This window comes from Mirounga leonina, unplaced genomic scaffold, assembly GCF_011800145.1.
Source record: "Mirounga leonina isolate KUSES-001 unplaced genomic scaffold, KU_Mleo_1.0 Mir_97, whole genome shotgun sequence".
In the NCBI taxonomy this organism is placed as follows: domain Eukaryota; kingdom Metazoa; phylum Chordata; class Mammalia; order Carnivora; family Phocidae; genus Mirounga; species Mirounga leonina.
The window spans coordinates 4,837,293-4,848,712 of NW_023270889.1; the positions used below are offsets into that span (position 1 = coordinate 4,837,293).

An 11,420-nucleotide genomic window follows, 5' to 3' on the forward strand; every position below is an offset into this window, starting at 1 on the left:
TCTACAGCTTGTCTCATGTACTTAAAAATCATCATACTTAAAGCATTGTCATTGGTTAAGCCCCTTTATTCACATTTTAGGAAAAGCAAAGGAAAAGCACACATTCTTTTAGAAACTCTTTATATATTTATAAGCAATTATTAATAAATACTTGGCTGTTTTTTCCTTTTGATCAGATTACATAACTTTCATGTGTCAAATTTCCCCTCTTACTTATCATTTTCCAAAACTTTAATCACTCCTCTTGTTCTTTCCTTAGCCTTTCTGCATTTACATTTATTTGTATTTATTTGATTAACTGTGATTAAATAGTAATAATATACACAAATATTTTAATATTTTGGCTGCTTGTAATGTTCTATAAATGCCTCTTGATCCTGATCACATTGAATTAGTGTGTTCTAATTTAATATAAGTACTTTAAGTGTCTTCCATGCTCCCATTTTGGTTATTTCCTTTATACAACCCATTTCCTGCTTTTGCTGGATACAGAGCAGGGTGTTTTCTATTTTTGTTTTTAATTTTACTGTTCCCCAGGGCTTCCTTAACTGTGTTTTTCTTGGGGAGACAACATCTTGCTTGTGAATATTTAAGGCATGACTAAAGTATACCCACACGGCACTTGATTTGTTAAATGAAGGTTGTTTTTTTTTAATGAAATATTTGGTTAATAGGTAACAAAGACAATTTATAATATATCATTCCACAGCCTACTATCTAGAATTTTCTCAGTGGAATATAATTCCAGAAATAATCTCTTTTCATATTTGTTATTTATCAGATTGTGGATCTCAAAGTTTGGTGATGATAGCCAGTGAAATGCAATGCTCAAGGAAGGAGGTAAATAATGTTATTTGAATGCATTTGATAGCTTTCTGATTTACATAAAACACTTTACTATATTCTCCCAACTGTCATAATATAATTCCAATTTAGAGATGAGGAAATTAGGGTTTATCGATGATCAAACCTTGGCCTTGGCCATGGTCGTATGACCACCTTCTGCTCAAGTTAATTTTTTCCTGATTTTTGCAGAGCCCATAAATTCAGAGACTGTAATTTGTTGGTATATTTTGGCCCCCAGTTTTTAAAATAATAATGTGTTAAATATTGTTATCAAAAAACTTTTCATATGAAACCAGCTACATAGAAAATTTTTGCCCCTTTCCCTTATTCACTCTTGTGATAGGGATGACTGCAACAATATGTTCTTTCTACATGGTCTTCTTACAACTTCACTTTGACACTGCCTCTATCAAGGAGTAGGGTCTATATTCTCTGCACTGGAATCTGGTTGTCAGTAATAGTAACACTTCATGATTTTTCTGTGCTAAATCATAAAAGGTGATTTTTTTGCCTTGTTCTTTTGGGACATTCACTCAATCCAGTCACTATACTGTTAGGAAGCCCAAGCAGCTTGCAGAGAGGTCCATATGAAGAGAATCCAAAGCTCAAGTCATAGCTACACAAGACTGAACTCCCAGCCAACAGCCAGCCCCAACTTGTCAGCCATGGAAGGGAGTCATCTTGGAAATGACCCTGTAGTCCCCAGTTGAGCTGATGCCACATGGAGCAGAGGGGAGTCTTCCACACAGACTCTTGCTGGAACTGAAGATATGAAAGCTAAATAACTACTGCTGTATTTCTAAGCCACTAAGTTGCTTGATGATTTGTTGTTCAACAGTAAATAAGTAGAACAAGTGTCAATTATTCTTTTTGATTCATGGAAAACTTACTTTTAAAAATCATTTTCATTGCACTACAGTTCTGAAAGTTTCCTTCCATTAGATGAACTTAGACCTAATCTGATAAAAAAAAAAACAACCCCCCAAATTTCCCAACTCCATGAAGGCTTGCATAAATCCAAAATCATTTTTGTCTTGTAGTTTCGTACTTATCCTGCTCTATTATACAACCTTGATTGTTTTGAGAAGAAACATTCGGAAAAAAAGAAATTAGAACTAAATTAAAAAGAAAAGAATTTATTTTTGCTGGACTTGCTGCAGTGGTATCAATAGGGAAAGTAAGCTTTGCACTAGTTAACATTTTAATAAGAATCTATTTGAACCTCAGACTATTCCATCAGTACACATTATTTAACTTCTATTAATTCTATAATTGAATAGGTGTATTATTAACTTGTGGATTCATCCTTCTACCAAACCTATTTTCTTTCACTCAGAGTGTATCTCTTTTCAGTCCACTTTTTAATATCATATTCACAAATTTCTTAAAATTTGACTTTTTGGGGCGCCTGGGTGGCTCAGTCAGTTAAGCGGCTGCCTTCGGCTTGGGTCATGATCCCAGGGTCCTGGGATCGAGCCCCGCATCCGGCTCCCTGCTCAGCGGGGAGCCTGGTTCTCCCTCTCCCTCTGCCTGCCTCTCTGCGTAGTTGTTCTCTCTGTCTCTCTGTCAAATAAATAAATAAAATCTTAAAAAAAAAAAATTTGACTTTTCAATTTTTTTTCTTTCCTTTTTTTTTAGTCTTACCATGATAATTGTTCATGGTCATGGTTATCCAGACATAGACATCCATTTGACAGGCTTGTAAAATCATCAGTTATATTGTTCATCTGCATATTTTATCATAGCATAAGTAGACCATATTCTGCAATGGTGTTGAATAATAAATATATGACTCATTTTAATTATTCAAAAGGAGTAGGTGGAAAGAAACTCTGGAAAGTCACACAGGTGGCCTCACTTTATTATAACTTTCTGACGGTCTGTATTCTGGGAACACTAAACCTTAGTGTCTAGTGTCACAACTGCCTTAACATTCATTTCCCTTCTTTGGAAAACAAAAGTTTAAGTGGGGACTTGAGCATAGGTAATTTACTTAGGAAGTATCTCTAGGTAATGCATATGGGGATTGAAGGAGTATAACCTAGAAGGAGGGAAAGGAACAATAGGAGTAATTTATCAATTTGGTATTGCTGTAGCCATAGGAGCTCAATTCTTCTGAGAGCTTCTGATGAGCTGTTTAGAAGGTACACACTCCACTGGCCCATCAGAAATGCAAATTGGAAGATAGAATGATTAAGAATTTCAAGGCAGTTAACCAGGGCACTAAACTCAGAACCCTGTGTGACTGCATTGGTTACACAGCCATGTAACTGGCCCTGCTTATGATCTTTGAGTTGTGGCACTAAAGCCTGGGGATGCTTGGTTGTCTTAAGGCAAAGCAGAGACTGAAGGTGTGAACGCAGGAGCTGGGAGGCCAAGGGGGTCTTAAGAACATGAGCTCATGAACTTTAGGAACACACACAATCTCAGGGAAGCATTTAGATTCAAGCAACTTAGAAAGCAGCAGTTCAATGTACACCCACCTAACTCTAATGAAAAGGCAAGTGCCAACTGACATTTGGGTTACACCTGGATTAGAACAACTTGGCCACATTCCTTTTTGGAACAGCTTTAACATACTTCAATTCATGTGGAGTTTTTGATGAGAAGTTCTTGAGTCTAAACACTTTGCTATTTATCTTATTTCTTCATCCTGTATTAATATTGCATTAGCCAGACAGGGCTGCCATAACAAAATACCATAGTCCAGGTTGCTTAAACAACAGAAATTTGCTTCTGACAGTTCTGGAGACCAGGAAATCCAAGATCAAGGTGTGAGCTGACTTGGTTCTGTTGAGAGCAGTCTTCCTCATTTATAGGTGGCTATTTTTTTGCTATATCCTCACATGGCTTCTCTTCAGTACATGCACATGGAGAGTGAGAGAGAGAAAGAGAGAGAAAGACATCTTTTCTTTTTTTTCCCCTAAACATTTATTTATTTATTTTATATATAGAGAGAGAATGAGTAGGAGGAGCAGAGGGAGAGGGAGAGAGAATCTCAAGCAGACTCACTGCTGAGCATGGATCCCAACTTGGGGCTTGATCCCAGGACCCTGAGATCATGACCTGTGATGAAACCAAGAATTGGACACTGAACCGACTGCACCACCCAGGAGCCCCCTTTTCCTTTTTTATAAGACCATTAATCCTATACTATGAAGATCCATTATTATGACCTCATTTAACCTTAATTACCTCCTAAAAGCCCTATCTCCAGTTACACTGGGGGATCAGGGGACTAGGGCTTTAACATACAAACTTGGAGGGGACACAATTTAGTCCATAGAAAATATATATTTTAAAATCCTAAGTGATGAAGGGTGTGACTGGGTGGCTCAGTCATTTAAGCATTTGACTCTTGATTTCAGCTCAGTTCATGATTCCAGGGTCCTGGGATTGAGGCCCAAGTTGGGCTCCGTACTCAGCAGTGAGCCTGCTTGAGATTCTCTCTCTCCCTCTGCCCCTCTTCCCTCCCTCTCTTAAAAAATATAATAATAATAATAAATAAAATAAAATAAAATAAAATCCTAAGTGTTGAATTATTTATTCACATTCAATTTGATGCTTTATTTGGCTCATTTTTCAAACTTGCTGCAATACTTGGGGCTCTTATTCTACAGAGTTGATACCTACTCAGTTTTATTGCCATCCCATGCCCCTGTATTTTTTTAGATCCTTCTATCTTCACATGGAAAAACTGATGGACTCTAAAATTTGCCCCAACCCCAAATACATCAATATGCTAATCAGATGAGATCAGGCGTGTTCAGGGTGGTATGGCCATGACAATATGTTAATCTGAATAAACGGTTCTTCCATTTGTTAAGATTTACTTCATTGAGAGACCATTTGGGCTATAATAGTAATAGTTTTCTCTTTCAGAAGAGGTGTATAGAGATCAAACAAGCTGGCTCTGTTTTCATCTCTTCTAAGCAATTGTGCTGGAAATTTGGTATTCAGTTCTGGGTGCTGCACTTAGAGGGTCACTGATTCACTGACATCTGTCCAGTAGGGATAGTGAATGGTTTTGGAGCATGATCTATGAGGAACATTTGAAATTCTCAGAAGAAAAGAGGATGTGGGGTTATCTCTCTGATTTTAAGTGTTTAAAGTCTTGTGATATGACAGAGAAATTAGACAATCCTGAGTACCTTCAAAAAACAGAACTTTTATTAATGGATGGATGTGGGTGGAAGGCAAATTAGTTTGAGGAAGAAATTTTGAACAGACAGAGTTGTGCAAAAGGAGGAGTTCTCTGAAACATGATTTTGGAAGCTTTTCCTTATTGACAGTATTCACACAGGGGAAGAATATTTTATACCATGGTCACTGGCCAAGATTGAATTTGTCCAAAGCAGTGGAATTGAGTTTGAATAGCAAGGAATGGTTCTTATATTGTGAGACACCATTTGGTGCTTTGAGAAGGCTTATTTTCTGTTATAAAGTCTTGTGTTAAGGACTGCATAGTGTCTGTATTCATTTTCTAGGTATGTCATAACACAGTACCACAAACTAGGTGGCATCGCACAACAGAAATTCATTATCTCAGAGTTCTAGAGGCTAGAAGTCCAAAAGCAAGATGTTGGATCATGTTCCCTCTGAAGTGTGTAGGGGAGAGTATTTCCTTGCCTCTTCCAGCTTCTGGTGGTTCCCATCAACCCCTGGCATTCATTGGCTTGCTGACTATCTTTGTCTCTGTTGTCACATGGCATTTCTCTTCTCACAATGTCATCAGTCATATTTAATTAGAGCCCACTCTAATGAACTCAACTTGACTACATCTAGAAAGACCCTATTCCTAAATAAGTTCACATTCATAGGCACCTGGAGTTAGGACTTCAACATATCTTTTTGGAGGACACAATCCAACCTGTAACAGTGACCCAAGGAGGTTGACAAACTGCCCTGTGATCCTGTCTCTGTCCCTGCCATGCTCATTTATGTAAGCAAGTCAATTTACCTCTTGGAACTACAGTTTCTGCTTCTGTAAAATGAAAGCAGTAACTTTCTCTGGCCATCTGAGAGGGTCTGATGTGACTATATAAAGAGTTGGCATGTAGACATATGATCTCAAAAGCTTTATATATGGATAACTTTACTGCAACTCTTTCAATATAAGTGTGTCTCCAAACAATAACTTATGTTTTCTTTTGAGCATAATTAAAGCATGGACTGCTTAATTTCCAGCTGGTATGAAAAATCTCATGAACATTAGCTACAAAAAGCCAAAAGGCAGGATCTGCAAAGAGAACATGAGAAACAGCACAGATTTATTTCATTTTGCAGGAGTCTGAGAAAATGAACTTAGTCAACACCATCTACCCAGTCCACATGAGGAAAAGAAAAACACAAGGAAACCGTTTTAAGAATTTATTTTAAAAAAATTTAAAAAAAAGAATTTATTCTAAGATTTATGATCTAATTTTTCTCTATGACAGTCACTTTGTTCCCACAACATCCTATTCAAAGACTTTCTGGTGACCTAAATCTGTCATTTTCTCTTAACAGGCCCTTGTTTTCCATCCTGTCCTTGATTTCCAGCTGCTTTTTGTGCTCACTGTTGATTACTGTCAGTGATAATTTGGGGAGGCATGCAACATGTTTCCAAACAAAGGGATGGATAGTCTGGCATTTGAGGAAGGACTATAAAAAGACATTTCAGTCTGGAACCATATAAGCTGGGAGGATGTGTTCTCAAAGGCTTAAAGTAATAGATATAGACTGAGAATGTCAAAAACAATCTCAAAAAAGAAGAACCAAGTTGAAGGACTCATACTTCCTGGCTTTAAAACTTATTACAAAGTTATAGCAATCAAGATGGTATGGTACTAGAATAGACATATAGATCAATGGAACAGAATTAGAGTTCAGAAATAAACTTATATTATGGTAAATATATTTTCAACAAGGGTGCTAAGACAATTCAGTGGGAGAAAGAATAGTCTTTTTAATAAATGGTACTAGTAGGGACAATGGAATGCTCACATGCAAAAGAGTGAGATTGGAGCTCTCCCTCACACCATTTGCAAAAATGAGCTCAAAATGGATCATAGACGTAAATGTAGGAGCTAATCTAGAAAACACTTGGAAGAAAACAGGAATAAACCTTAGCAACCTTGAGTAAGGCAATGGTTTCTTTGATATCACACCAAAAACACAAGACCTAAAAGAAAAAAAAAATAGATGAATGGGCTTCATCAAAATAAAACACTTTTGTGCTGCAAATGATACCCACAAGAAATGAAAAGACAACCTATAGAACGGGAGAAGATATTTGTAAATCATATGTCTGATAAGAGACTTGTATCCAGAATATATAAAGAACTCTGACAATAATATAAGGGTATATAGTCCAATTTAAAAATAGGCAAAGAATTTGAACAGATTTTTTTCCCCAAAAGCTATACCAATGACCAATGAGAACATGATATAATGTGATTAGTCAATAGGGAAATGCCAATCAAAACCATAGTGAGATACCACTTTACACTCGCTAGGGTAGACATAATAATAATAATAATAATAATAATAATAATAATAATAATAATAAAAGATGGAAAAGCAAGCTCAGTGAGAAAGGGAGGGTGGCAGAGAGGTCTGAGCCCTGATGATCAAGGATGATTTCACTGGGCATAAGGATGTTACACTGGAGACAGTTGAGTAGAAGCAGAGATAGAAGTTCCTGCCAGCCTGCTGAGGCCAATACAAATACCCAGAGTATGAGTCATCAATCAGACACCCTCCACATGCCCTGTGGTCAGGCAGAAACATGAGAGACCCAGCAGGAATTATGTCCTGACAATATATTGTGACCTTGCTAAATTTACTTCTTAACCCTAGTAGTTGGGGGGATGTGGGGACTTTGAAATATACACAGTCATGTTGCCTATGAAAAAGATGATTTTCCTTCTTCCTTTTCAATATTTATGTTTCTTACTTACTTTTCTTTTCTAAGCATGCACTGCCTAGAACCTCCAGTACAATGTTGAAAAAAAATATGTGAGAGGATATTCTTGTCCTGTTCTCAATCTTAGCAGGATTGAGTTCAGTCTCTCACTCTCAAGTACAATAGTACTGTAAGTATTTTATACTGTCCTTTACAGATAGAAGTTTCCTTCTGTTCTTAGTTTGCTGACTTTATCATGAATGACGATTCAGTTTTGTCAGATGTTTTTACCTGCATCTTTAGAAATGATGTAATTTTTCTATTTTAATTATTAATGTGGCAAATTGCATTTGGTTTCATAAAAATGTTAAATTTTATATTTCTGCAATAAGCCCCTTTAATCATGATGCACCATTCTTTATATATTGTTGAATTTGATTTGATATTTTCTTTAGAATTTTGCGTGTATTTTCATGAGAAATAGTTCTATAATTTTGTTTTTTTCATTTTTTTAAAGTTTTTATTTATTCATTTGAGACACAGAGATACACACACAGAGAGAGAGCATGAGCAGGGAGAGAGGCAAAGGGAGAAGGAGAAGCAGGCTCCCCGCTGAGCCAGGAGCTTGATGTGGGCTTCGATCCCAGGACCCTGGGATCATGACCTGAGCCGAAGGCAGATGCTTAACCATCTGAGCCACTCAAGCGCCCCTAATTTTCTTTTTTTCTAATGCATAGTTGGTTTTGGTATCAGGGTAGTTCTGGCCCCATAAATGCATTGAGAAGTGCTCCTCTATTTTCTGAAAGTTTATGTCAAATTGATTTTTTTTTTAATTTTAAATATTTGGTAAAATCCACCTGTAAACCTGCCCCCCCCCCCCCAAGAAAAGGACAGTAACAAGTGTTGACAAACATGTGGTGAAGTTGAAACCCTCCATACATAGCTGAGGGCAGTGTGAAATGGTGTAGCTACTTTGGAGAATGGTTTGGCAGTTTCTCAAAATAGAATTACTTTATGACTCAGTCATTCCACTCCTAGGGATATATCCCAGGAGAATTGAAAACATATGTCCAGACAAAAACTTGTGCATGAACATTCACAACAGCATTAGTCATAGTAACCTCAAGTTGGAAACAACCCAAAAGGCTACAATTGATGGATAAATAAACAAAATGTGTTGTATCTATACAATTGAATGTTACTTGAATTGAATTCAGTAAATAAGAATGAAGTGCTGATAACATGCTACAACACGAATGAACCTTGAAAACATTACGTTAAGTGAAAAAAGCCAGTCATCAAGATCACATATTGTATGATTCAACTTGTATGAAGTAGGCGAAGGTATAGAGACAAAAAGTGGATTCATGTTTGACTAGAGCTGGTGGCAGAGAGGGATGGGTAATGGCTGCTGATGAGTATAGAATTTCCTTTGGGGATAATGAAAATATTCTAAAATTAGATGATGATTACACAACTCTGTGCCATTGCATACTTTAAATAGATAAACTGTATAACATGTGAATTTCATCTCAATGAAGCTTTTGAAATATGCTATGGCAAAAAATAAAAGCATGTAGTATTTATAGGATAGTCAAGAAAGGAAAATGAAGAAATAATATGCAAACTGAGTTCTGAAAAATGTTTAGGAATTAACTAGGTGAAAAGTGAAAGGAAGAGTCTAATAGACTGAAGCAACAGTCTAGACAAATCTTGCCATAGGAAAGATTGTACTGAGGCTGCAGTAGGCCGAATGCTATGATGGCCCCCAGAGCCCCAGAGTCCCCACACTGATGTTTACGCCCTGTGCAGTCTCCTCCCTGTGAATGTGGTGGAGACCCATGGCTTACTTCCAGCCAATAGAATATGACAAAGGTGAAGAGATTTTCTAGATGTGGTTGAAGTTCCAAATCAGTTAATTTGAGTTAATCAAAGTGAAATTATCCTGAATGGGTCTGACTTAATTAGATGAAAACTCGTAACAGAGGGCCTGGGGACTCTCTGAGGAGAGAGACTCTCTCTCTGTTGCTGTCTTTGATGAAGCAAAGTGGCCTGTTGTGAGAAGGCCTCTTGAGAGAGCAATGTGGCATGGAACTGTGGCCTCTAGGAAGCTTCCTAGGTGGCCTCCAGGAACTGAGAGTGTTTTTCAGACAAAAGCCAGCAAGAAAACAGGGATCATACTCTAGATGCAAGGAAATAAATTTTGCCAACAACACAAATGAGATTGGAGGTTGCTTCTTCCCCAACTGATTCTATAGATGAAAATGCAACCCGACTGCCCCTTGACTGCAGCCTGGTGAGACCTGAAGGCAGAGGGCCGAGTTCAGGTGTGACTGTAGTCCTGGCCCACAGGAACTTTGACAGAATATATGTGTGTGTGGTTGCAAGCCTTTAAATTTGTGGTAGTTTTTATGCAGCAAATAAAACAGAACAGTGTTGCTAGAGCTTTAGGAATGGGGTGATAGGAAGTAGGGGGTACGGGAGTGCGGGAGAATGGAACAAGACACACCAGAGAGGGGGGCATGGTCAGATCAAGTAATCTCTTCTTTTACAGGTGAGTGAGAAACCATGGCTGGTTTCTGAGCAGGTGATAGGATACGATCAAGGAAAAATTTAAAAAGATCTCTCTGGCAGTTTTCTAGAGACTGGATTGGAGATGGGCAAGACAGAAGTCATGGATGGTTAGAATACTTATAATTCTAGTGAGGGATTTAATTAGGTGGTAACTTCTAAGGTAGGACAATGAGCTGAGAAGGAGGAAAGCTTGTGTGAACTGAGTGAATCCAGGGTGAGGTGGACATTCCAAGCTGGCACTATTTGGGGTTCATTTCACTGATTGGAGCAACATCATACAAGACAACTATGTTTTCTATATCAAGAATTGTGAGTCTATATCTCTCAAGTGAAATGTCTCTTTTCAAAGGCATCTAGGACCTCTTGAAAAGAATCTTCTATGGCACCATCCCAGGCCCCATCCTTCCCAGTGTGTCTCTATCAACCATCTTTCTCTCTTGAAATGGCTCCTTTTTCTTATACATGATCCACAATGTGGCTTTTCCACCTCTTTCTCGTCTTTATGTCCCTGGCTTTTTCTGACTCCTCTTCCTCTTTCTGCCCCCTAGCTGTGGACAAGCATCAACATTTTCCAAACCACCATGGTAGAATTGTGAGGCATCTTTAACTTTTCCCTGTCCCTCAGTTCTTTTCTTTTCTTGTCTTTTTTAAGATTTATTTATTTAATTATTTGACAGAAAGAGAGAGAGAAAGAGAATGAGCTCGCGCAAACAGGGGGAGCAGCAGGCAGAGGGAGACAAAGAAACAGGCTCCCTGAAAAGCAGAGAGCCCGATGCGGGGCTTGATCCCAGGGTCCTGGGATCATGACCTGAGCTGAAGGCGGATATTTAACCCACTGAACCACCCAGGCGCCCCCCTGTCCCTCAGTTCTGTATCAACGTTTCTCGATGATACTTAGACTCACATATTTTGCAGTCACATTTTGGAAAGGTATGAGAGATCATAACTCTAGTTCAACAATCCTTATTTTACAGATAAGGATTCTGAGCCTAGTGGGGCAAACCAAGCTTTTATATCCTTTCTTCTTCTTCTTTCTTCTTTCTTCTTTTTTCTTTCTTTTTTCTTCTCTCTTCTTCTTCTTCTTCTTCTTCTTCTTCTTCTTCTTCTTCTTCTT

At 37.9% G+C, this 11,420-nt stretch overlaps 1 long non-coding RNA gene across 1 annotated transcript in view; it reads right to left on the reverse strand.

The window, feature by feature from the left end:
- Positions 1 to 249: 249 nt before the first annotated feature.
- The window catches only part of LOC118006473, a 49,316-nt gene continuing 38,145 nt past the window's right edge, over positions 250 to 11,420 (reverse strand). The window contains exon 3 of the long non-coding RNA XR_004678089.1: positions 250 to 1,608. This is a non-coding gene — a long non-coding RNA (uncharacterized LOC118006473). The remainder of the gene's footprint in view (positions 1,609 to 11,420) is intronic.